At 44.3% G+C, this 26,895-nt stretch overlaps 1 long non-coding RNA gene across 1 annotated transcript in view; it reads right to left on the bottom strand.

The window, feature by feature from the left end:
* Positions 1-4,306: 4,306 nt before the first annotated feature.
* The window catches only part of LOC308611399, a 72,343-nt gene continuing 49,754 nt past the window's right edge, over positions 4,307-26,895 (bottom strand). The window contains exon 2 of the long non-coding RNA XR_014014887.1: positions 4,307-4,415. This is a non-coding gene — a long non-coding RNA (uncharacterized lncRNA). The remainder of the gene's footprint in view (positions 4,416-26,895) is intronic.

Raw genomic sequence — 26,895 nt, 5'->3', positions numbered from 1 at the left:
ACTAATGTGCATAAAATATGCCTTTTGAAACGGTCGTTTTGAAATATGGACGTCCTTTAAATTTTTTGGTCGATATGTGACCCCAGGATTTGTTTTCAGGGCAGGTGTCATTTACAGGCCTGCAATGATTTTGAATATCAACTGACCATTAGCACTGGGATTAAAGCTGCTGTTGTGTGAAACGGCCACAGCAGTTCTCCCTTAACACATCTGGTTACTAGGGCAACAGAGCCTCAAAGGACGTCGTGTTCTAGATTGGAATTTTGAATGGAATGTGCCAGGAGAAATCCCCTCAAGTGTGACTCCCTACTTCTTGTTCGTGTTTTTAATTTAATTTTTTTATTTTTTATTATAGCAAGTTTGATTACAATGTTTGGCTTGTTGTAGGTGTGGAAGATGTGGTTCTTTTACACATATACAGATGTCTGTTCTTCCTGGGATCCTTTTCCCATGTACGTTATGACAGAATGTTGAGTAGACTTCTCTTGGTATTCCGTAGGTCTTTGGTGATTATATATATCACCTCTGTTTGTATATGTCTGTTAACCCCTATATCGTAATGAAACCAATCCTCACACCTTTCCATTGGTGAACCATAAGTTTGTTTAATGAATCTATGATTGCACTTCTCAGTGGAAATGACTGCCCTGGTTTCTATTTTAGGTAACACCTATAAGTGATATGAAATGATATGTGTCTTTCACTTTCTGACTTACTACAAGTCACGTGATTACCTCTAGACTCATCTACGGTGCTGCAAATGGCATTGTGTCCTTATTTTCTTTGGCTTCTATTCTGCCTTAGCGAGGTCCATTTTCAACAATGTGATTCCCTGAGGGTTGTGGATTAGCTGACCTGGGCAGCCTTACCCTGCCGGCCGGCCCTCCCCAGGTCTGCCTGGTTGAGGTCAATATAAACAGCGCTCCAGGCAGCAATAGCCCCTGAAGCTGTGCCTGCCTCCATATTCTCTGCCCCGTGAGCAGTCTCGGGGCTGTGCTGGTGGGAGGGAGTGAGGGGCCACAGCTTTGTTGGTGGCCCGGTGTGAGTGGGGTTCTGCTGGCCTTTCTGCAGGAGTTGCCAGGCTGCCACCTGTAAAGAAGAGGATGTGTCACCCATACCTTCCGCTGGAATTTCTCTCCGGACAGAGGTGAGGAAGGAAAAAAGCAGTGGGGGCCGGGACAAGAGGGGTATCTCAGGCAGGACAATGGAAAGCTTCCGGAAGAGCGCCCGGGGCCAGGATCACCCTGGCTGGCCTGCAGTCACCAAGTTGGCCTGCGTGCTGTCGCTGGTGTGGCTCCACGGCCCTTCCTCTAGGCTTTCAAGCCTTTGTACATATTCAGGTGTTTTACCTGGGAAGGGTGGGAACAGTTCAGCAGCAGCTGGCCTGGGGCTCAGCTCACGTTTCCTCAGAGATGCCTCGGCACGGTCCCCCAGCTTTGCAATGAGGACGCTCCTTGCATGGGGGGTGGGTTGCTGGCTGTATGGGAGATGATTCCGAACCTCTGACCAATTTCAGAATTCTTTACCGCAGGAGCAACTGCCCTGATAGGGTTTTCCTCTGTATAACTGGTGGGTTCAGGTTTTTTTTTTCGTTTATGTTTCAAGTTAGATTTTATTCCTCTTTTATGTATTTATAGATATAAGCATGGAAATAATTCATTCCTATAAATACATCTGTGTGAAGGGAAGAACTTTTTTCTGTTTTATTTTTAAATTTTATATTTTAAAATTTTGAAATTTAATTTTATTTACTTTTTTATACAGCGGGTTATTATTAGTTATGTATTTTATGCTATACATGTATACAGGTCAATCTCCAACTCCCAACTCATCCCACCACCACCACCCCATGGCTTCCCACACTTGGTGTCCATACGTTTGTTCTCTACCTCTGTGTCTCTATTTCTTCCCTGCAAACCAGTTCATCTGTACCATGTTTTAGGTTCCACATATATGCATTAATATACAATATTTGTTTTCCTCTTTCTGACTAACTTCATTCTGTATGACAGTCTCTAGATCCATCGATGTCTCTACAAATGACCCAGTTTCATTCCTTTTTATGGCCGAGTAATATTCCATTTTATATATGTACCCCATCTTTATCCATTCATCTGTCTGTGGGCATTTAGCTTGCTTCCATTACCTGGCTATTGTAAATAGTGCTGCAATGAACCTTGTGGTGAATGTGCCTTTTTGATTTATGGTTGTCTCTGGGTATATGCCCAAAAGTGGGATTGCTGGGTCAGATGGTAATTCTATTTCTAGTTTTTTAAAGGAAACTCCATACTGTTCTCCATAGTGACTGTATCAATTTACATTCCCACCAATAGTGGAAGAGGGCTCCTTTTGTCCACACCCTCCCCAGAATTTGTTGTTTGTAGATTTTCTGATGATGCCGATTCTAACCGGTGTGAGGTGATACCTCATTGTAGTTTTGATTTGCATTTCTCTAATAGTTAGTGCTCTTGAGCAGCTTTTCATGTGCGTCTTGGCCATCTCTGTGTCTTCTTTGAAGAAACGTCTATTTAGATCTTCTGCCCATTTTTATAGGGTTGTTTGTTTTCTTAATAAGCTGCATGAGCTGTTTATATATATTGGAGATTAAACCTTTGTCCATTGATTCGTTTGCAACTATTTTCGCCCCTTCTGAGGGATGCCTGTTTCCATTCTCGTGTTTTTAACCAAAAAAGAAAGAAAGAAAAAGATGCCGAACAGTAATGTGCATAAAATATGCCTTCTGAATCGGTCGTTTTGAAATATGGACGTCCTTTAAATTTTTTGGTCGATATGTGGCCCCAGGATTTGTTTTCAGGGCAGGTGTCATTTACAGGCCTGCAATGATTTTGAATATTAACTGACCATTAGCACTGGGATTAAAGCTGCTGTTGTGTGAAACGGCCACTAGCTGGCAGCAGTTCTCCCTTAACACATCTGGTTACTAGGGCAACAGAGCCTCAATGGACATTGTGTTCTAGATTGGAATTGAGAATGGAATGTGCCAGGAGAAAGACCCTCAAGTTTGACTCCCTACTTCTTGTTCGTATTTTTAATTTAATTTTTTTATTTTTTATTATAGCAAGTTTGATTACAATGTTTGGCTTGTTGTAGGTGTGGAAGATGTGGTTCTTTTACACATATACAGATGTCTGTTCTTCCTGGGATCCTTTTCCCATGTACGTTATGACAGAATGTTGAGTAGTCTTCTCTTGGTATTCCGTAGGTCTTTGGTGATTATATATGTCACCTCTGTTTGTATATGTCTGTTAACCCCAATATCGTAATGAAACCAAACCTCACACCTTTCCATTGGTGAACCATAAGTTTGTTTAATGAATCTATGATTGCACTTCTCAGTGGAAATGACTGCCATGGTTTCTATTTTAGGTAACACCTATAAGTGATATAAAATGATATGTGTCTTTCACTTTCTGACTTACTCCAAGTCACGTGATTACCTCTAGACTCATCTACGGTGCTGCAAATGGCATTGTGTCCTTATTTTCCTTGGCTTCTATTCTGCCTTAGCGAGGTCCATTTTCAACAATGTGATTCCCTGAGGGTTGTCGGATTAGCTGACCTGGGCAGCCTTACCCTGCCGGCCGGCCCTCCCCAGGTCTGCCTGGTTGAGGTCAATATAAACAGCGCTCCAGGCAGCAATAGCCCCTGAAGCTGTGCCTGCCTCCATATTCTCTGCCCCGTGAGCAGTCTCGGGGCTGTGCTGGTGGGAGGGAGTGAGGGGCCAGAGCTTTGTTGGTGGCCCGGTGTGAGAGGGGTTCTGCTGGCCTTTCTGCAGGAGTTGCCAGGCTGCCAACTGTAAAGAAGCGGATGAGTCACCCATACCTTCCGCTGGAATTTCTCTCCGGACAGAGGTGAGGAAGGAAAAAAGCAGTGGGGGCCGGGACAAGAGGGGTATCTCAGGCAGGACAATGGAAAGCTTCCGGAAGAGCGCCCGGGGCCAGGATCACCCTGGCTGGCCTGCAGTCACCAAGTTGGCCTGCGTGCTGTCGCTGGTGTGGCTCCACGGCCCTTCCTCTAGGCATTCAAGCCTTTGTACATATTCAGGTGTTTTACCTGGGAAGGGTGGGAACAGTTCAGCAGCAGCTGGCCTGGGGCTCAGCTCACCTTTATACAGAGATGCCTCGGCACGGTCCCCCAGCTTTGCAATGAGGACGCTCCTTGCATGGGGGGTGGGTTGCTGGCTGTATGGGAGATGATTCCCCACCTCTGACCAATTTCAGAATTGTTTACCGCTGGAGCAAGTGCCCTGATAGGGTTTTCCTCTGTATAACTGGTGGGTTCAGTGTTTTTTTTCGTTTATGGTTCAAGTTAGATTTTATTCCCCTTTTATGTATTTATAGATATAAGCATGGAAATAATTCATTCCTATAAATACATCTGTGTGAAGGGAAGAACTTTTTTCTGTTTTATTTTTAAATTTTATATTTTAAAATTTTGAAATTTAATTTTATTTACTTTTTTATACAGCGGGTTATTATTAGTTATGTATTTTATGCATATACATGTATACAGGTCAATCTCAAACTCCCAACTCATCCCACCACCACCACCCCATGGCTTCCCACACTTGGTGCCCATACGTTTGTTCTCTACCTCTGTGTCTCTATTTCTTCCCTGCAAACCAGTTCATCTGTACCATTTTTTAGGTTCCACATATATGCATTAATATACAATATTTGTTTTCCTCTTTCTGACTTACTTCATTCTGTATGACAGTCTCTAGATCCATCGATGTCTCTACAAATGACCCAGTTTCATTCCTTTTTATGGCCGAGTAATATTCCATTTTATATATGCACCCCATCTTTATCCATTCATCTGTCTGTGGGCATTTAGGTTGCTTCCATTACCTGGCTATTGTAAATAGTGCTGCAATGAACCTTGTGGTGAATGTGCCTTTTTGATTTATGGTTGTCTCTGGGTATATGCCCAAAAGTGGGATTGCTGGGTCAGATGGTAATTCTATTTCTAATTTTTTAAAGGAAACTCCATACTGTTCTCCATAGAGACTGTATCAATTTACATTCCCACCAATAGTGGAAGAGGGCTCCTTTTGTCCACACCCTCCCCAGAATTTGTTGTCTGTAGATTTTCTGATGATGCCGATTCTAACCGGTGTGAGGTGATACCTCATTGTAGTTTTGATTTGCATTTCTCTAATAATTAGTGCTCTTGAGCAGCTTTTCATGTGCGTCTTGGCCATCTCTGTGTCTTCTTTGAAGAAACGTCTCTTTAGAACTTCTGCCCATTTTTGTATTGGGTTGTTTGATTTTTTAATAAGCTGCATGAGCTGTTTATATATATTGGAGATTAAACCTTTGTCCATTGATTCGTTTGCAACTATTTTCGCCCCTTCTGAGGGATGCCTATTTCCATTCCCGTGTTTTTAACCAAAAAGAAAGAAAGAAAAAGAAGCAGAACACTAATGTGCATAAAATATGCCTTTTGAAACGGTCGTTTTGAAATATGGACGTCCTTTAAATTTTTTGGTCGATATGTGGCCCCAGGATTTGTTTTAAGGGCAGGTGTCATTTACAGGCCTGCAATGATTTTGAATATCAACTGACCATTAGCACTCGGATTAAAGCTGCTGTTGTGTGAAACGGCCACTAGGTGGCAGCAGTTCTCCCTTAACACATCTGGTTACTAGGGCAACAGAGCCTGAAAGGACGTCGTGTTCTAGATTGGAATTTTGAATGGAATGTGCCAGGAGAAAGCCCCTCAAGTGTGACACCCTACTTCTTGTTCGTGTTTTTAATTTAATTTTTTTATTTTTTATTATAGCAAGTTTGATTACAATGTTTGGCTTGTTGTAGGTGTGGAAGATGTGGTTCTTTTACACATATACAGATGTCTGTTCTTCCTGGGATCCTTTTCCCATGTACGTTATGACAGAATGTTGAGTAGTCTTCTCTTGGTATTCCGTAGGTCTTTGGTGATTATATATGTCACCTCTGTTTGTATATTTCTGTTAACCCAATATCGTAATGAAACCAATCCTCACACCTTTCCATTGGTGAACCATAAGTTTGTTTAATGAATCTATGATTGCACTTCTCAGTGGAAATGACTGCCCTGGTTTCTATTTTAGGTAACACCTATAAGTGATATGAAATGATATGTGTCTTTCACTTTCTGACTTACTACAAGTCACGTGATTACCTCTAGACTCATCTACGGTGCTGCAAATGGCATTGTGTCCTTATTTTCCTTGGCTTCTATTCTGCCTTAGCGAGGTCCATTTTCAACAATGTGATTCCCTGAGGGTTGTGGATTAGCTGACCTGGGCAGCCTTACCCTGCCGGCCGGCCCTCCCCAGGTCTGCCTGGTTGAGGTCAATATAAACAGCGCTCCAGGCAGCAATAGCCCCTGAAGCTGTGCCTGCCTCCATATTCTCTGCCCCGTGAGCAGTCTCGGGGCTGTGCTGGTGGGAGGGAGTGAGGGGCCACAGCTTTGTTGGTGGCCCGGTGTGAGTGGGGTTCTGCTGGCCTTTCTGTAGGAGTTGCCAGGCTGCCACCTGTAAAGAAGAGGATGTGTCACCCATACCTTCCGCTGGAATTTCTCTCTGGACAGAGGTGAGGAAGGAAAAAAGCAGTGGGGGCCGGGACAAGAGGGGTATCTCAGGCAGGACAATGGAAAGCTTCCGGAAGAGCGCCCGGGGCCAGGATCACCTTGGCTGGCCTGCAGTCACCAAGTTGGCCTGCGTGCTGTCGCTGGTGTGGCTCCACGGCCCTTCCTCTAGGCTTTCAAGCCTTTGTACATATTCAGGTGTTTTACCTGGGAAGGGTGGGAACAGTTCAGCAGCAGCTGGCCTGGGGCTCAGCTCACGTTTCCTCAGAGATGCCTCGGCACGGTCCCCCAGCTTTGCAATGAGGACGCTCCTTGCATGGGGGGTGGGTTGCTGGCTGTATGGGAGATGATTCCCCACCTCTGACCAATTTCAGAATTCTTTACCGCAGGAGCAAGTGCCCTGATAGGGTTTTCCTCTGTATAACTGGTGGGTTCAGGTTTTTTTTTTCGTTTATGTTTCAAGTTAGATTTTATTCCTCTTTTATGTATTTATAGATATAAGCATGGAAATAATTCATTCCTATAAATACATCTGTGTGAAGGGAAGAACTTTTTTCTGTTTTATTTTTAAATTTTATATTTTAAAATTTTGAAATTTAATTTTATTTACTTTTTTATACAGCGGGTTATTATTAGTTATGTATTTTATGCATATACATGTATACAGGTCAATCTCCAACTCCCAACTCATCCCACCACCACCACCCCATGGCTTCCCACACTTGGTGTCCATACGTTTGTTCTCTACCTCTGTGTCTCTATTTCTTCCCTGCAAACCAGTTCATCTGTACCATTTTTTAGGTTCCACATATATGCATTAATATACAATATTTGTTTTCCTCTTTCTAGACTTACTTCATTCTGTATGACAGTCTCTAGATCCATCGATGTCTCTACAAATGACCCAGTTTCATTCCTTTTTATGGCCGAGTAATATTCCATTTTATATATGTACCCCATCTTTATCCATTCATCTGTCTGTGGGCATTTAGCTTGCTTCCATTACCTGGCTATTGTAAATAGTGCTGCAATGAACCTTGTGGTGAATGTGCCTTTTTGATTTATGGTTGTCTCTGGGTATATGCCCAAAAGTGGGATTGCAGGGTCAGATGGTAATTCTATTTCTAGTTTTTTAAAGGAAACTCCATACTGTTCTCCATAGTGACTGTATCAATTTACATTCCCACCAATAGTGGAAGAGGGCTCCTTTTGTCCACACCCTCCCCAGAATTTGTTGTTTGTAGATTTTCTGATGATGCCGATTCTAACAAGTGTGAGGTGATACCTCATTGTAGTTTTGATTTGCATTTCTCTAATAATTAGTGCTCTTGAGCAGCTTTTCATGTGCGTCTTGGCCATCTCTGTGTCTTCTTTGAAGAAACGACTCTTTAGATCTTCTGCCCATTTTTGTATTGGGTTGTTTGTTTTTTTAATAAGCTGCATGAGCTGTTTATATATATTGGAGATTAAACCTTTGTCCATTGATTCGTTTGCAACTATTTTCGCCCCTTCTGAGGGATGCCTTTTTCCATTCCGGTGTTTTTAACCGAAAAAAGAAAGAAAGAAAAAGAAGCAGAACACTAATGTGCATAAAATATGCCTTTTGAAACGGTCGTTTTGAAATATGGACGTCCTTTATATTTTTTTGGTCGATATGTGACCCCAGGATTTGTTTTCAGGGCAGGTGTCATTTACAGGCCTGCAATGATTTTGAATATCAACTGACCATTAGCACTGGGATTAAAGCTGCTGTTGTGTGAAACGGCCACAGCAGTTCTCCCTTAACACATCTGGTTACTAGGGCAACAGAGCCTCAAAGGACTTCGTGTTCTAGATTGGAATTTTGAATGGAATGTGCCAGGAGAAAGCCCCTCAAGTGTGACTCCCTACTTCTTGTTCGTGTTTTTAATTTAATTTTTTTATTTTTTATTATAGCAAGTTTGATTACAATGTTTGGCTTGTTGTAGGTGTGGAAGATGTGGTTCTTTTACACATATACAGATGTCTGTTCTTCCTGGGATCCTTTTCCCATGTACGTTATGACAGAATGTTGAGTAGTCTTCTCTTGGTATTCCGTAGGTCTTTGGTGATTATATATGTCCCCTCTGTTTGTATATGTCTGTTAACCCCGATATCGTAATGAAACCAATCCTCACACCTTTCCATTGGTGAACCATAAGTTTGTTTAATGAATCTATGATTGCACTTCTCAGTGGAAATGACTGCCCTGGTTTCTATTTTAGGTAACACCTATAAGTGATATGAAATGATATGTGTCTTTCACTTTCTGACTTACTACAAGTCACGTGATTACCTCTAGACTCATCTACGGTGCTGCAAATGGCATTGTGTCCTTATTTTCCTTGGCTTCTATTCTGCCTTAGCGAGGTCCATTTTCAACAATGTGATTCCCTGAGGGTTGTGGATTAGCTGACCTGGGCAGCCTTACCCTGCCGGCCGGCCCTCCCCAGGTCTGCCTGGTTGAGGTCAATATAAACAGCGCTCCAGGCAGCAATAGCCCCTGAAGCTGTGCCTGCCTCCATATTCTCTGCCCCGTGAGCAGTCTCGGGGCTGTGCTGGTGGGAGGGAGTGAGGGGCCACAGCTTTGTTGGTGGCCCGGTGTGAGTGGGGTTCTGCTGGCCTTTCTGCAGGAGTTGCCAGGCTGCCACCTGTAAAGAAGAGGATGTGTCACCCATACCTTCCGCTGGAATTTCTCTCCGGACAGAGGTGAGGAAGGAAAAAAGCATTGGGTGCCGGGACAAGAGGGGTATCTCAGGCAGGACAATGGAAAGCTTCCGGAAGAGCGCCCGGGGCCAGGATCACCCTGGCTGGCCTGCAGTCACCAAGTTGGCCTGCGTGCTGTCGCTGGTGTGGCTCCACGGCCCTTCCTCTAGGCTTTCAAGCCTTTGTACATATTCAGGTGTTTTACCTGGGAAGGGTGGGAACAGTTCAGCAGCAGCTGGCCTGGGGCTCAGCTCACGTTTCCTCAGAGATGCCTCGGCACGGTCCCCCAGCTTTGCAATGAGGACGCTCCTTGCATGGGGGGTGGGTTGCTGGCTGTATGGGAGATGATTCCGAACCTCTGACCAATTTCAGAATTCTTTACCGCAGGAGCAACTGCCCTGATAGGATTTTCCTCTGTATAACTGGTGGGTTCAGGTTTTTTTTTTCGTTTATGTTTCAAGTTAGATTTTATTCCTCTTTTATGTATTTATAGATATAAGCATGGAAATAATTCATTCCTATAAATACATCTGTGTGAAGGGAAGAACTTTTTTCTGTTTTATTTTTAAATTTTATATTTTAAAATTTTGAAATTTAATTTTATTTACTTTTTTATACAGCGGGTTATTATTAGTTATGTATTTTATGCTATACATGTATACAGGTCAATCTCCAACTCCCAACTCATCCCACCACCACCACCCCATGGCTTCCCACACTTGGTGTCCATACGTTTGTTCTCTACCTCTGTGTCTCTATTTCTTCCCTGCAAACCAGTTCATCTGTACCATGTTTTAGGTTCCACATATATGCATTAATATACAATATTTGTTTTCCTCTTTCTGACTAACTTCATTCTGTATGACAGTCTCTAGATCCATCGATGTCTCTACAAATGACCCAGTTTCATTCCTTTTTATGGCCGAGTAATATTCCATTTTATATATGTACCCCATCTTTATCCATTCATCTGTCTGTGGGCATTTAGCTTGCTTCCATTACCTGGCTATTGTAAATAGTGCTGCAATGAACCTTGTGGTGAATGTGCCTTTTTGATTTATGGTTGTCTCTGGGTATATGCCCAAAAGTGGGATTGCTGGGTCAGATGGTAATTCTATTTCTAGTTTTTTAAAGGAAACTCCATACTGTTCTCCATAGTGACTGTATCAATTTACATTCCCACCAATAGTGGAAGAGGGCTCCTTTTGTCCACACCCTCCCCAAAATTTGTTGTTTGTAGATTTTCTGATGATGCCGATTCTAACCGGTGTGAGGTGATACCTCATTGTAGTTTTGATTTGCATTTCTCTAATAGTTAGTGCTCTTGAGCAGCTTTTCATGTGCGTCTTGGCCATCTCTGTGTCTTCTTTGAAGAAACGTCTATTTAGATCTTCTGCCCATTTTTTTATTGGGTTGTTTGTTTTCTTAATAAGCTGCATGAGCTGTTTATATATATTGGAGATTAAACCTTTGTCCATTGATTCGTTTGCAACTATTTTCGCCCCTTCTGAGGGATGCCTGTTTCCATTCCCGTGTTTTTAACCAAAAAAGAAAGAAAGAAAAAGATGCAGAACAGTAATGTGCATAAAATATGCCTTCTGAATCGGTCGTTTTGACATATGGACGTCCTTTAAATTTTTTGGTCGATATGTGGCCCCAGGATTTGTTTTCAGGGCAGGTGTCATTTACAGGCCTGCAATGATTTTGAATATCAACTGACCATTAGCACTGGGATTAAAGCTGCTGTTGTGTGAAACGGCCACTAGCTGGCAGCAGTTCTCCCTTAACACATCTGGTTACTAGGGCAACAGAGCCTCAATGGACATTGTGTTCTAGATTGGAATTGAGAATGGAATGTGCCAGGAGAAAGCCCCTCACGTTTGACTCCCTACTTCTTGTTCGTATTTTTAATTTAATTTTTTTATTTTTTATTATAGCAAGTTTGATTACAATGTTTGGCTTGTTGTAGGTGTGGAAGATGTGGATCTTTTACACATATACAGATGTCTGTTCTTCCTGGGATCCTTTTCCCATGTACGTTATGAGAGAATGTTGAGTAGTCTTCTCTTGGTATTCCGTAGGTCTTTGGTGATTATATATGTCACCTCTGTTTTTATATGTCTGTTAACCCCGATATCGTAATGAAACCAATCCTCACACATTTCCATTGGTGAACCATACGTTTGTTTAATGAATCTATGATTGCACTTCTCAGTGGAAATGACTGCCCTGGTTTCTATTTTAGGTAACACCTATAAGTGATATGAAATGATATGTGTCTTTCACTTTCTGACTTACTCCAAGTCACGTGATTACCTCTAGACTCATCTACGGTGCTGCAAATGGCATTGTGTCCTTATTTTCCTTGGCTTCTATTCTGCCTTAGCGAGGTCCATTTTCAACAATGTGATTCCCTGAGGGTTGTGGATTAGCTGACCTGGGCAGCCTTACCCTGCCGGCCGGCCCTCCCCAGGTCTGCCTGGTTGAAGTCAATATAAACAGCGCTCCAGGCAGCAATAGCCCCTGAAGCTGTGCCTGCCTCCATATTCTCTGCCCCGTGAGCAGTGTCGGGGCTGTGCTGGTGGGAGGGAGTGAGGGGCCACAGCTTTGTTGGTGGCCCGGTGTGAGTGGGGTTCTGCTGGCTTTTCTGCAGGAGTTGCCAGGCTGCCACCTGTAAAGAAGAGGATGTGTCACACATACCTTCCGCTGGAATTTCTCTCCGGACAGAGGTGAGGAAGGAAAAAAGCAGTGGGGGCCGGGACAAGAGGGGTATCTCAGGCAGGACAATGGAAAGCTTCCGGAAGAGCGCCCGGGGCCAGGATCACCCTGGCTGGCCTGCAGTCACCAAGTTGGCCTGCGTGCTGTCGCTGGTGTGGCTCCACGGCCCTTCCTCTAGGCTTTCAAGCCTTTGTACATATTCAGGTGTTTTACCTGGGAAGGGTGGGAACAGTTCAGCAGCAGCTGGCCTGGGGCTCAGCTCACGTTTCCTCAGAGATGCCTCGGCACGGTCCCCCAGCTTTGCAATGAGGACGCTCCTTGCATGGGGGGTGGGTTGCTGGCTGTATGGGAGATGATTCCGAACCTCTGACCAATTTCAGAATCCTTTACCGCAGGAGCAACTGCCCTGATAGGGTTTTCCTCTGTATAACTGGTGGGTTCAGGTTTTTTTTTTCGTTTATGTTTCAAGTTAGATTTTATTCCTCTTTTATGTATTTATAGATATAAGCATGGAAATAATTCATTCCTATAAATACATCTGTGTGAAGGGAAGAACTTTTTTCTGTTTTATTTTTAAATTTTATATTTTAAAATTTTGAAATTTAATTTTATTTACTTTTTTATACAGCGGGTTATTATTAGTTATGTATTTTATGCTATACATGTATACAGGTCAATCTCCAACTCCCAACTCATCCCACCACCACCACCCCATGGCTTCCCACACTTGGTGTCCATACGTTTGTTCTCTACCTCTGTGTCTCTATTTCTTCCCTGCAAACCAGTTCATCTGTACCATGTTTTAGGTTCCACATATATGCATTAATATACAATATTTGTTTTCCTCTTTCTGACTAACTTCATTCTGTATGACAGTCTCTAGATCCATCGATGTCTCTACAAATGACCCAGTTTCATTCCTTTTTATGGCCGAGTAATATTCCATTTTATATATGTACCCCATCTTTATCCATTCATCTGTCTGTGGGCATTTAGCTTGCTTCCATTACCTGGCTATTGTAAATAGTGCTGCAATGAACCTTGTGGTGAATGTGCCTTTTTGATTTATGGTTGTCTCTGGGTATATACCCAAAAGTGGGATTGCTGGGTCAGATGGTAATTCTATTTCTAGTTTTTTAAAGGAAACTCCATACTGTTCTCCATAGTGACTGTATCAATTTACATTCCCACCAATAGTGGAAGAGGGCTCCTTTTGTCCACACCCTCCCCAAAATTTGTTGTTTGTAGATTTTCTGATGATGCCGATTCTAACCGGTGTGAGGTGATACCTCATTGTAGTTTTGATTTGCATTTCTCTAATAGTTAGTGCTCTTGAGCAGCTTTTCATGTGCGTCTTGGCCATCTCTGTGTCTTCTTTGAAGAAACGTCTATTTAGATCTTATGCCCATTTTTTTATTGGGTTGTTTGTTTTCTTAATAAGCTGCATGAGCTGTTTATATATATTGGAGATTAAACCTTTGTCCATTGATTCGTTTGCAACTATTTTCGCCCCTTCTGAGGGATGCCTGTTTCCATTCCCGTGTTTTTAACCAAAAAAGAAAGAAAGAAAAAGATGCAGAACAGTAATGTGCATAAAATATGCCTTCTGAATCGGTCGTTTTGACATATGGACGTCCTTTAAATTTTTTGGTCGATATGTGGCCCCAGGATTTGTTTTCAGGGCAGGTGTCATTTACAGGCCTGCAATGATTTTGAATATCAACTGACCATTAGCACTGGGATTAAAGCTGCTGTTGTGTGAAACGGCCACTAGCTGGCAGCAGTTCTCCCTTAACACATCTGGTTACTAGGGCAACAGAGCCTCAATGGACATTGTGTTCTAGATTGGAATTGAGAATGGAATGTGCCAGGAGAAAGCCCCTCACGTTTGACTCCCTACTTCTTGTTCGTATTTTTAATTTAATTTTTTTATTTTTTATTATAGCAAGTTTGATTACAATGTTTGGCTTGTTATAGGTGTGGAAGATGTGGATCTTTTACACATATACAGATGTCTGTTCTTCCTGGGATCCTTTTCCCATGTACGTTATGAGAGAATGTTGAGTAGTCTTCTCTTGGTATTCCGTAGGTCTTTGGTGATTATATATGTCACCTCTGTTTTTATATGTCTGTTAACCCCGATATCGTAATGAAACCAATCCTCACACCTTTCCATTGGTGAACCATAAGTTTGTTTAATGAATCTATGATTGCACTTCTCAGTGGAAATGACTGCCCTGGTTTCTATTTTAGGTAACACCTATAAGTGATATGAAATGATATGTGTCTTTCACTTTCTGACTTACTCCAAGTCACGTGATTACCTCTAGACTCATCTACGGTGCTGCAAATGGCATTGTGTCCTTATTTTCCTTGGCTTCTATTCTGCCTTAGCGAGGTCCATTTTCAACAATGTGATTCCCTGAGGGTTGTGGATTAGCTGACCTGGGCAGCCTTACCCTGCCGGCCGGCCCTCCCCAGGTCTGCCTGGTTGAAGTCAATATAAACAGCGCTCCAGGCAGCAATAGCCCCTGAAGCTGTGCCTGCCTCCATATTCTCTGCCCCGTGAGCAGTGTCGGGGCTGTGCTGGTGGGAGGGAGTGAGGGGCCACAGCTTTGTTGGTGGCCCGGTGTGAGTGGGGTTCTGCTGGCCTTTCTGCAGGAGTTGCCAGGCTGCCACCTGTAAAGAAGAGGATGTGTCACCCATACCTTCCGCTGGAATTTCTCTCCGGACAGAGGTGAGGAAGGAAAAAAGCATTGGGTGCCGGGACAAGAGGGGTATCTCAGGCAGGACAATGGAAAGCTTCCGGAAGAGCGCCCGGGGCCAGGATCACCCTGGCTGGCCTGCAGTCACCAAGTTGGCCTGCGTGCTGTCGCTGGTGTGGCTCCACGGCCCTTCCTCTAGGCTTTCAAGCCTTTGTACATATTCAGGTGTTTGACCTGGGAAGGGTGGGAACAGTTCAGCAGCAGCTGGCCTGGGGCTCAGCTCACCTTTATTCAGAGATGCCTCGGCACGGTCCCCCAGCTTTGCAATGAGGACGCTCCTTGCATGGGGTGTGGGTTGCTGGCTGTATGGGAGATGATTCCCCACCTCTGACCAATTTCCGAATTGTTTACCGCTGGAGCAAGTGCCCTGATAGGGTTTTCCTCTGTATAACTGGTGGGTTCAGGGTTTTTTTTCGTTTATGGTTCAAGTTAGATTTTATTCCTCTTTTATGTATTTATAGATATAAGCATGGAAATAATTCATTCCTATAAATACATCTGTGTGAAGGGAAGAACTTTTTTCTGTTTTATTTTTAAATTTTATATTTTAAAATTTTGAAATTTAATTTTATTTACTTTTTTATACAGCGGCTTATTATTAGATATGTATTTTATGCATATACATGTATACAGGTCAATCTCAAATTCCCAACTCATCCCACCACCACCACCCCATGGCTTCCCACACTTGGTGTCCATACGTTTGATCTCTACCTCTGTGTCTCTATTTCTTCCCTGCAAACCAGTTCATCTGTACCATTTTTTAAGTTCCACATATATGCATTAATATACAATATTTGTTTTCCTCTTTCTGACTTACTTCATTCTGTATGACAGTCTCTAGATCCATCGATGTCTCTACAAATGACACAGTTTCATTCCTTTTTATGGCCGAGTAATATTCCATTTTATATATGTACCCAATCTTTATCCATTCATCTGTCTGTGGGCATTTAGTTTGCTTCCATTACCTGGCTATTGTAAATAGTGCTGCAATGAACATTGTGGTGAATGTGCCTTTTTGATTTATGGTTGTCTCTGGGTATATGCCCAAAAGTGGGATTGCTGGGTCAGATGGTAATTCTATTTCTAGTTTTTTAAAGGAAACTCCATACTGTTCTCCATAGAGACTGTATCAATTTACCTTCCCACCAATAGTGGAAGTGGGCTCCTTTTGTCCACACCCTCCCCAGAATTGGTTGTCTGTAGTTTTTCTGATGATGCCGATTCTAACAGGTGTGAGGTGATACCTCATTGTAGTTTTGATTTGCATCTCTCTAATAATTAGTGCTCTTGAGCAGCTTTTCATGTGTGTCTTGGCCATCTCTGTGTCTTCTTTGAAGAAACGTCTCTTTAGATCTTCTGACCATTTTTGTATTGGGTTGTTTGTTTTCTTAATAAGCTGCATGAGCTGTTTATATATATTGGAGATTAAACCTTTGTCCATTGATTCGTTTGCAACTATTTTCGTCCCTTCTTAGGGATGCCTTTTTCCATTCCCGTGTTTTTAACCAAAAAAGAAAGAAAGAAAAAGAAGCAGAACACTAATGTGCATAAAATATGCCTTTTGAAACGGTCGTTTTGAAATATGGACGTCCTTTAAATTTTTTGGTCGATATGTGGCCCCAGGATTTGTTTTCAGGGCAGGTGTCATTTACAGGCCTGCAATGATTTTGAATATCAACTGACCATTAGCGCTGGGATTAAAGCTGCTGTTGTGTGAAACGGCCACAAGGTGGCAGCAGTTCTCCCTTACCATATCTGGTTTCTAGGGCAACAGAGCATCAATGGAAGTCCTGTTCTAGATTGGAATTTTGAATGGAATGTGCCAGGAGAAAGCCCCTCAAGTTTGTCTCCCTACTTCTTGTTCGTATTTTTAATTTAATTTTTTATTTTTTATTACAGCAAGTTTGATTACAATGTTTGGCTTGTTGTAGGTGTGGAAGATGTGGTTCTTTTACACATATACAGATGTCTGTTCTTCCTGGGATCCTTTTCCCATGTACGTTATCACAGAATGTTGAGTAGTCTTCTCTTGGTATTCCGTAGGTCTTTGGTGATTATATATGTCACCTCTGTTTGTATATGTCTGTTAACCCCGATATCGTAATGAAACCAATCCTCACACCTTTCCATCGGTGAAGCATAAGTTTGTTTAATGAATCTATGATTGCACTTCTCAGTGGAAATGACTGCCCTGGTTTCTATTTTAGGTAACACCTATAAGTGATATGAAATGATATGTGTCTTTCACTTTCTGACTTACTCCAAGTCACGTGATTACCTCTAGACTCATCTACGGTGCTGCAAATGGCATTGTGTCCTTATTTTCCTTGGCTTCTATTCTGCCTTAGCGAGGTCCAGTTTCAACAATGTGATTCCCTGAGGGTTGTGGATTAGCTGACCTGGGCAGCCTTACCCTGCCGGCCGGCCCTCCCCAGGTCTGCCTGGTTGAGGTCAATATAAACAGCGCTCCAGGCAGCAATAGCCCCTGTAGCTGTGCCTGCCTCCATATTCTTTGCCCCGTGAGCAGTCTCGGGGCTGTGCTGGTGGGAGGGAGTGAGGGGCCACAGCTTTGTTGGTGGCCCGGTGTGAGTGGGGTTCTGCTGGCCTTTCTGCAGGAGTTGCCAGGCTGCCACCTGTAAAGAAGCGGATGTGTCAACCATACCTTCCGCTGGAATTTCTCTCCGGACGGAGGTGAGGAAGGAAAAAAGCATTGGGGGCCGGGACAAGAGGGGTATCTCAGGCAGGACAATGGAAAGCTTCCGGAAGAGCGCCCGGGGCCAGGATCACCCTGGCTGGCCTGCAGTCACCAAGTTGGCCTGCGTGCTGTCGCTGGTGTGGCTCCACGGCCCTTCCTCTAGGCTTTCAAGCCTTTGTACATATTCAGGTGTTTGACCTGGGAAGGGTGGGAACAGTTCAGCAGCAGCTGGCCTGGGGCTGAGCTCACCTTTATTCAGAGATGCCTTGGCACGGTCCCCCAGCTTTGCAATGAGGACGCTCCTTGCATGGGGGGTGGGTTGCTGGCTGTATGGGAGACGTTTCCCCACCTCTGACCAATTTCAGAATTGTTTACCGCTGGAGCAAGTGCCCTGATAGGGTTTTCCTCTGTATAACTGGTGGGTTCAGGGTTTTTTTTCGTTTATGGTTCAAGTTAGATTTTATTCCTCTTTTATGTATTTATAGATATAAGCATGGAAATAATTCATTCCTATAAATACATCTGTGTGAAGGGAAGAACTTTTTTCTGTTTTATTTTTAAATTTTATATTTTAAAATTTTGAAATTTAATTTTATTTACTTTTTTATACAGTGGGTTATTATTAGTTATGTATATTATGCATATACATGTATACAGGTCAATCTCCAACTCCCAACTCATCCCACCACCACCACCCCATGGCTTCCCACACTTGGTGTCCATACGTTTGTTCTCTACCTCTGTGTCTCTATTTCTTCCCTGCAAACCAGTTCATCTGTACCATTTTTTAGGTTCCACATATATGCATTAATATACAATATTTGTTTTCCTCTTTCTGACTAACTTCATTCTGTATGACAGTCTCTAGATCCATCGATGTCTCTACAAATGACCCAGTTTCATTCCTTTTTATGGCCGAGTAATATTCCATTTTATATATGTACACCATCTTTATCCATTCATCTGTCTGTGGGCACTTAGGTTGCTTCCATTACCTGGCTATTGTAAATAGTGCTGCAATGAACCTTGTGGTGAATATGCCTTTTTGATTTATGGTTGTCTCTGGGTATATGCCCAAAAGTGTGATTGCAGGGTCAGATGGTAATTCTATTTCTAGTTTTATAAAGGAAACTCCATATTGTTCTCCATAGTGACTGTATCAATTTACATTCCCACCAATAGTGGAAGAGGGCTCCTTTTGTCCACACCCTCCCCAGAATTTGTTGTTTGTAGATTTTCTGATGATGCCGATTCTAACAGGTGTGAGGTGATACCTCATTGTAGTTTTGATTTGCATTTCTCTAATAATTAGTGCTCTTGAGCAGCTTTTCATGTGCGACTTGGCCATCTCTGTGTCTTCTTTGAAGAAACGTCTCTTTAGATCTTCTGACCATTTTTGTATTGGGTTGTTTGTTTTCTTAATAAGCTGCATGAGCTGTTTATACACATTGGAGATTAAACCTTTGTCCATTGATTCGTTTGCAACTATTTTCGCCCCTTCTGAGGGATGCCTTTTTCCATTCCCGTGTTTTTAACCAAAAAAGAAAGAAAGAAAAAGGAACAGAACAATAATGTGCATAAAATATGCCTTTTGAAACGGTCGTTTTGAAATATGGACGTCCTTTAAATTTTTTGGTCGATATGTGGCCCCAGGATTTGTTTTCAGGGCAGGTGTCATTTACAGGCCTGCAATGATTTTGAATATCAACTGACCATTAGCGCTGGGATTAAAGCTGCTGTTGTGTGAAACGGCCACAAGGTGGCAGCAGTTCTCCCTTACCATATCTGGTTACTAGGGCAACAGAGCATCAATGGAAGTCCTGTTCTAGATTGGAATTTTGAATGGAATGTGCCAGGAGAAAGCCCCTCAAGTTTGTCTCCCTACTTCTTGTTCGTATTTTTAATTTAATTTTTTATTTTTTATTACAGCAAGTTTGATTACAATGTTTGGCTTGTTGTAGGTGTGGAAGATGTGGTTCTTTTACACATATACAGATGTCTGTTCTTCCTGGGATCCTTTTCCCATGTACGTTATCACAGAATGTTGAGTAGTCTTCTCTTGGTATTCCGTAGGTCTTTGGTGATTATATATGTCACCTCTGTTTGTATATGTCTGTTAACCCCGATATCGTAATGAAACCAATCCTCACACCTTTCCATCGGTGAAGCATAAGTTTGTTTAATGAATCTATGATTGCACTTCTCAGTGGAAATGACTGCCCTGGTTTCTATTTTAGGTAACACCTATAAGTGATATGAAATGATATGTGTCTTTCACTTTCTGACTTACTCCAAGTCACGTGATTACCTCTAGACTCATCTACGGTGCTGCAAATGGCATTGTGTCCTTATTTTCCTTGGCTTCTATTCTGCCTTAGCGAGGTCCATTTTCAACAATGTGATTCCCTGAGGGTTGTGGATTAGCTGACCTGGGCAGCCTTACCGTGCCGGCCGGCCCTCCTCAGGTGTGCCTGGTTGAGGTCAATATAAACAGCGCTCCAGGCAGCAATAGCCCCTGAAGCTGTGCCTGCCTCCATATTCTCTGCCCCGTGAGCAGTCTCGGGGCTGTGCTGGTGGGAGGGAGTGAGGGGCCACAGCTTTGTTGGTGGCCCGGTGTGAGTGGGGTTCTGCTGGCCTTTCTGCAGGAGTTGCCAGGCTGCCACCTGTAAAGAAGCGGATGTGTCACCCATACCTTCCGCTGGAATTTCTCTCCGGACAGAGGTGAGGAAGGAAAAAAGCAGTGGGGGCCGGGACAAATGGGGTATCTCAGGCAGGACAATGGAAAGCTTCTGGAAGAGCGCCCGGGGCCAGGATCACCCTGGCTGGCCTGCAGTCACCAAGTTGGCCTGCGTGCTGTCGCTGGTGTGGCTCCACGACCCTTCCTCTAGGCTTTCAAGCCTTTGTACATATTCAGGTGTTTGACCTGGGAAGGGTGGGAACAGTTCAGCAGCAGCTGGCCTGGGGCTCAGCTCACCTTTATTCAGAGATGCCCCGGCACGGTCCCCCAGCTTTGCAATGAGGATGCTCCTTGCATGGGGTGTGGGTTGCTGGCTGTATGGGAGATGATTCCCCACCTCTGACCAATTTCAGAATTGTTTACCGCTGGAGCAAGTGCCCTGATAGGGTTTTCCTCTGTATAACTGGTGGGTTCAGGTTTTTTTTTCGTTTATGGTTCAAGTTAGGTTTTATTCCTCTTTTATGTATTTATAGATATAAGCATGGAAATAATTCATTCCTATAAATACATCTGTGTGAAGGGAAGAATTTTTTCTGTTTTATTTTTAAATTTTATATTTTAAAATTTTGAAATTTAATTTTATTTACTTTTTTATACAGCGGGTTATTATTAGTTATGTATTTTATGCATATACATGTATACAGGTCAATCTCAAACTCCCAACTCATCCCACCACCACCACCCCATGGCTTCGCACAATTTGTGTCCATACGATTGTCCTCTACCTCTGTGTCTCTATTTCTTCCCTGCAAACCAGTTCATCTGTACCATTTTTAGGTTCCACATATATGCATTAATATACAATATTTGTTTTCCTCTTTCTGACTTACTTCATTCTGTATGACAGTCTCTAGATCCATCGATGTCTCTACAAATGACCCAGTTTCATTCCTTTCTATGGCCGAGTAATATTCCATTTTATATATGTACCCCATCTTTATCCATTCATCTGTCTGTGGGCATTTAGGTTGCTTCCATTACCTGGCTATTGTAAATAGTGCTGCAATGAACCTTGTGGTGAATGTGCCTTTTTGATTTATGGTTGTCTCTGGGTATATGCCCAACAGTGGGATTGCTGGGTCAGATGGTAATTCTATTTCTAGTTTTTTAAAGGAAACTCCATACTGTTCTCCATAGTGACTGTATCAAATTACATTCCCACCTATAGTGGAAGAGGGCTCCTTTTGTCCACACCCTCCCCAGAATTTGTTGTTTGTAGATTTTCTGATGATGCCGATTCTAACAGGTGTGAGGTGATACCTCATTGTTGTTTTGATTTGCATTTCTCTAATAATTAGTGCTCTTGAGCAGCTTTTCATGTGCGTCTTGGCCATCTCTGTGTCTTCTTTGAAGAAACGTCTCTTTAGATCTTCTGCCCACTTTTGTATTGGGTTATTTGTTTTTTTAATAAGCTGCATGAGCTGTTTATATATTTTGGAGATTAAACCTTTGTCCATTGATTCGTTTGCAACTATTTTCGCCCCTTCTGAGGGATGCCTTTTTCCATTCCCGTGTTTTTAACCAAAAAAGAAAGAAAGAAAAAGAAGCAGAACATTAATGTGCATAAAATATGCCTTTTGAAATGGTCGTTTTGAAATATGGACGTCCTTTAAATTTTTTGGTCGATATGTGACCCCAGGATTTGTTTTCAGGGCAGGTGTCATTTACAGGCCTGCAATGATTTTGAATATCAACTGACCATTAGCGCTGGGATTAAAGCTGCTGTTGTGTGAAACGGCCACAAGGTGGCAGCAGTTCTCTCTTTCATATCTGGTTACTAGGGCAACAGAGCCTCAATGGAAGTCGCCTTCTAGATTGGAATTTAGAACAGAATGTGACAGGAAAAAGCCCCTCAAGTTTGTCTCACTACTTCTTGTTCGTGTTTTTAATTTAATTTTTTATTTTTTATTACAGCAAGTTTGATTACAATGTTTGGCTTGTTGTAGGTATGGTAGATGTGGTTCTTTTACACATATACAGATGTCTCTTCTTCCTGGGATCCTTTTCCCATGTACGTTATGACAGAATGTTGTGTACTCCTCTCTTTGTATTCCGTAGCTCTTTGGTTATTATATATATCACCTGTGTTTGTATGTCTGTTAACCCCAATATCGTAATGAAACCAATCCTCACACCTTTCCATTGGTGAACCATAAGTTTGTTTAATGAATATGTGATTGCCCTTCTCCGTGGAAATATCTGCCCTGGTATCCATTTTTAGGTAACACCTATAAGTGATATGATACGATATGTGCCTTTCACTTTCCGACTTACTACATGTCACATGATTACCTCTAGACTCATCTACGGTGCTGCAAATGGCATTGTGTCCTTATTTTCCTTGGCTTCTATTCTGCCTTAGCGAGGTACATTTTCAACAATGTGATTCCCTGAGGGTTGTGGATTAGCTGTCCTGGGCAGCCTTACCGTGCCGGCCGGCCCTCCCCAGGTGTGCCTGGTTGAGGTCAATATAAACAGCGCTCCAGGCAGCAATAGCCCCTGAAGCTGTGCCTGACTCCATATTCTCTGCCCCGTCAGCAGTCTCGGGGCTCTGCTGGTGGAGCGTGTGAGGGGCCACGGCTTTGTGGGTGGCCCGGTGTGGGGGGGGCTCTGCTGGACTTTGTGCAGGAGTTGCCAGGCTGCCACCTGTAAAGAAGAGGATGTGTCACCCATAAGTTCCACTGGAATTTCTCTCCGGGCTGAGGTCAGGAAGGAAAAAAAGGGGTGGGGTCCGGGACAGGAGGGGTATCTCAGGCAGGGAAATGGAAAGATTCCAGAAGAGCGCCCGGGGTCAGGACCATCCTGCCTCGCCTGCAGGCACCAAGTTGGCCTGTGTGCTGTCGCTGGTGTGGCTCCACGGCCCTTCCTCTAGGATTTCATGCCCTTGTACATATTCAGGTGTTTTACCTGGGAAGGGTGGGAACAGTTCAGCTGCAGCTGGCCTGGGGCTCAGCTCACCTTTATTCAGAGATGCCTCGGCACGGTCCCCCAGCTTTGCAATGAGGACGCTCCTTGCATGCGGGGTGGGTTGCTGGCTGTATGGGAGATGATTCCCCACCTCTGACCAATTTCAGAATTGTTTACCGCTGGAGCAAGTTCCCTGATAGGGCTTTCCTCTGTATAACTGGTGGGTTCTGGTTTTTTTTCGTTTATGGTTCAAGTTAGATTTTATACCTCTTTTATGTATTTATAGATATAAGCATGGAAATAATACATTCCTATAAATACATCTGTGTGAAGGGAAGAACTTTTTTCTCTTTTATTTTTAAATTTTATTTTTTAAAATTTTGAAATTTAGTTTTATTTTTTTATACAGCAGGTTATTATTAGTTATGTATTTTATGCATATGCATGTATGCAGGCCAATCCCAATCTCCCAACTCATCCCACCTCTACCACCCCATGGCTTCCCACACTTGGTGTCCATAAGTTTGTTCTCTACCTGTGTCTCTATTTCTTCCCTGCAAACCAGTTCATCTGTACCACTTTTTAGGTTCCACATATATGCATTAATATACAATATTTGTTTTCCTCTTTCTGACTTACTTCATTCTGTATGACAGTCTCTAGATCCATCGATGTCTCTACAAATGACCCAGTTTCATTCCTTTTTATGGCCGAGTAATATTCCATTTTATATATGTACCACATCTTTACCCATTCATCTGTTTGTGGGTATTTAGTTTGCTCCCTTACCTGGCTATTGTAAATAGTGCTGCAATGAACATTGCGGTGAATGTGCCTTTTTGATTTATGGTTTTCTCTGGGTATATGCCCAGAAGTGCGATTGCTGGATCAGATGGTAATTCTATTTCTAGTTTTTTTAAGGAAACTCCACACTGTTCTCCATAGTGACTGTATCAATTTACATTCCCACCAATAGTGGAAGAGGGCTCCTTTTGTCCACACCCTCCCCAGAATTTGTTGTTTGTAGGTTTTCTGATGATGCCGATTCTAACATGTGTGAGGTGATACCTCATTGTAGTTTTTTTTTTTTTATTTTTTATTTTTTGTGGTACGCGGGCCTCTCTCTGTTGTGGCCTCTCCCGTTGCGGAGCACAGGCTCCGGACACGCAGGCTCAGTGGCCATGGCTCACGGGCCCAGCTGCTCCGCGACATGTGGGATCTTCCCGTACCGGGGCACGAACCCGTGTCCCCTGCATCGGCAGGCGGACTCTCAACCACTGCGCCACCAGGGAAGCCCCCTCATTGTAGTTTTGATTTGCATTTCTCTAATAATTAATGATGTTGAGCAGCTTTTCATCTGCGTCTTGGCCATGTCTGTGTCTTCTTTGAAGGATCGTCTCATGAGATCTTCTGACCATTTCTGTATTGGGAGGGTGGTTGGAGGGTAAGGCTATGTGCTCACGCATGTGTCAGTGCCAGCGTAAGGTCCAGGAGTAGGGTACTGCGTAGGGTAAGGTGTAGGTCTGGTGGTGGTTTCCGTTCCGGGCTAGGTTTAGGGTTTGGGAAGGGCAAGGCTTAGGGCCCAGGTGAGGGTACGGAAACGTGGGATGGTCAGGCTACGTTCTTACGCATGGGTCAGTGCCAATGTACGGGCCAGGAGCAGGGTATGGCGTAGGGTAAGGTTTAGGGCTGGTGGTGGGTTTCCGTTCCGGGCTATGGTTAGGGTGAGGGAACAGCAAGGCTTAGGGCACAGGTGAACGTACGGAAACGTGGGAGTGGCAGGCTACGTGTTGACGCACTGGTCTGTGCCAGCGTACGGGCCAGGATTAGGGTACGTCGTAGCGTAAGGTTTAGGGCTGGTGGTGGGTTTCCGTTCCAGGCTAGGGTTAGGGTTAGGGAACGGCAAGGCTTAGGACACAGGTGAGGGTAGGGAAACATGGGAGAGGCAGGCTACGTGCTGTCGCACAGGTCAGTGCCAGCGTAGGGGCCAGGAGTAGGGTACAGCGTAGGGTAAGGTTTACGGCTGGTGGTGGGTTTATGTTCCGGGTTAGGGTTAGGGAACGGCAAGGCTTAGGGCACAGGTGAGGGTACAGAAACGTAGGAGTGGCAGGCTACGTGCCGACGCACGGGTCAGTGCCAGCGTACGGGGCAGGATTAGGGTACGGCGTAGGCTAAGGTTTAGGGCTGGTGGTGGGTTTCCGTTCCAGGCTAGGTTTAGGGTTAGGGAACGGCAAAGCTTAGGGCACAGAAGATGGTACGGAAAAGTGGGAGGGTCAGGCTACGTGCTGACGCACGGGTCAGTGCCAGCGTATGGGCCAAGTGTAGGGTATGGCGTAGGGTTAGGTGTAGGGTTAGGGTTAGGGAACGGCAAGGCTTAGGGCACAGGTGAGGGTACGGAAACGTGGGAGGGTCAGGCTACGTGATGACGCACGGGTCTTTGCCAGCGTACGCGCCAGGATTCGGGTACGGCATTGGGTAAGGTGTAGGGCTGGTTGTGGTTTTCCGTTCCAGGTTAGAGTTAGGGAACGGCAAGGCTTAGTGCACAGGTGAGGGTATGGAAACGTGGCAGAGGCAGGCTATGTGCTGACGCAAGGTTCACTGCAAGCGTACGGGTCAGGAGTAGTCTACGGCGTACGTTAAGGTTTAGGATTTGTGGTGGGTTTCCGTTCCGGGCTAGGGTTAGGGATAGGGAAAGGCAAGGCTTAGGGCACAGGTGAGGGTACGGAAACGTGGGAGGGTTAGGCTACATGCTGAAGCACGGTTCAATGCCAGGGTATGGACCAGGAGTAGGGTACGGCGTAGGGTAAAGTGTAAGGCTGGTGGTGGGTGTATATTCCAGGCTAGTGTTAGGGTTAGGGAACGTTAAGGCTTAGGGCACAGGTGAGGGTACGGAAACGTGGGAGGGTCAGGCTACATGCTGAAGAACGGGTCAGTGCCAGGGTGTGGACCAGGAGTAGGGTACGGCGTTGGGTATGGTGTAAGGGCGGTGGTGGGTGTCCATTCCGGTCTAGGGTTAGGGTTAGGGAACGTTAAGGCTTAGGACACAGGTGAGGGTACGGAAACGTGGGAGGGTCAGGATACGTGCTGAAGAATGGGTCAGTGCCAGCGTACGGGCCAGGAGTAGGGTACGGCATAGCGTAATGTGTAGGGCTGGTGGTGGTTTCCGTTCCGGGCTAGGGTTAGAGGTAGGGAACTGCAAGGCTTAGGGCACAGGTGAGGGTACGGAAACGTGGGAGAGGCAGGCTACGGGCTGACACATGGGAGAGTGCCAGCTTACGGGCCAGCAGTAGGCTACGACGTAGGGTAGGGTGTAGGGCTGGTGGTGGGTTTCCGTTCCGGGCTAGGGTTAGAGTTAGGGATCGGCAAGGCTTAGGGAACAGGTGAGGGTAAGGAAAAGTGGGAGGGTTAGGCTACATGCTGACGCACGGATCAGTGCCAGCATACGGGCCAGGTGTAGGGTACGGCGTAGGGTAAGGTTTAGGGCTGGTGGTGGGTTTCCGTTTGGGGTTATGGTTAGGGTTATGGAACGGCAAGGCTTAGGACACAGGTGAGGGTACAGGAACGTGGGAAGGTCAGGCTACGTGCTGACGCCCGGATCAATGCCAGCGTACGGGCCAGGATTAGGCTACGGCGTAGGGTAAGCTGTAGGGCTGGTGGTGGGTTTCTGTTCTGGGCTAGGGTGAGGGTTAGGGAAGGACAAGACTTAGGGCACAGTTGAGGGTACGGAAATGGTGGAGGGTCAGGCTATGTGC

Source organism: Mesoplodon bidens (assembly GCF_964165515.1).
Source record: "Mesoplodon bidens genome assembly, contig: HAP1_SCAFFOLD_69, whole genome shotgun sequence".
Lineage (NCBI taxonomy): Eukaryota > Metazoa > Chordata > Mammalia > Artiodactyla > Ziphiidae > Mesoplodon > Mesoplodon bidens.
Note: the sequence above shows the minus strand (reverse complement) of the source record. Positions and strands in the feature narration are given on the sequence as shown.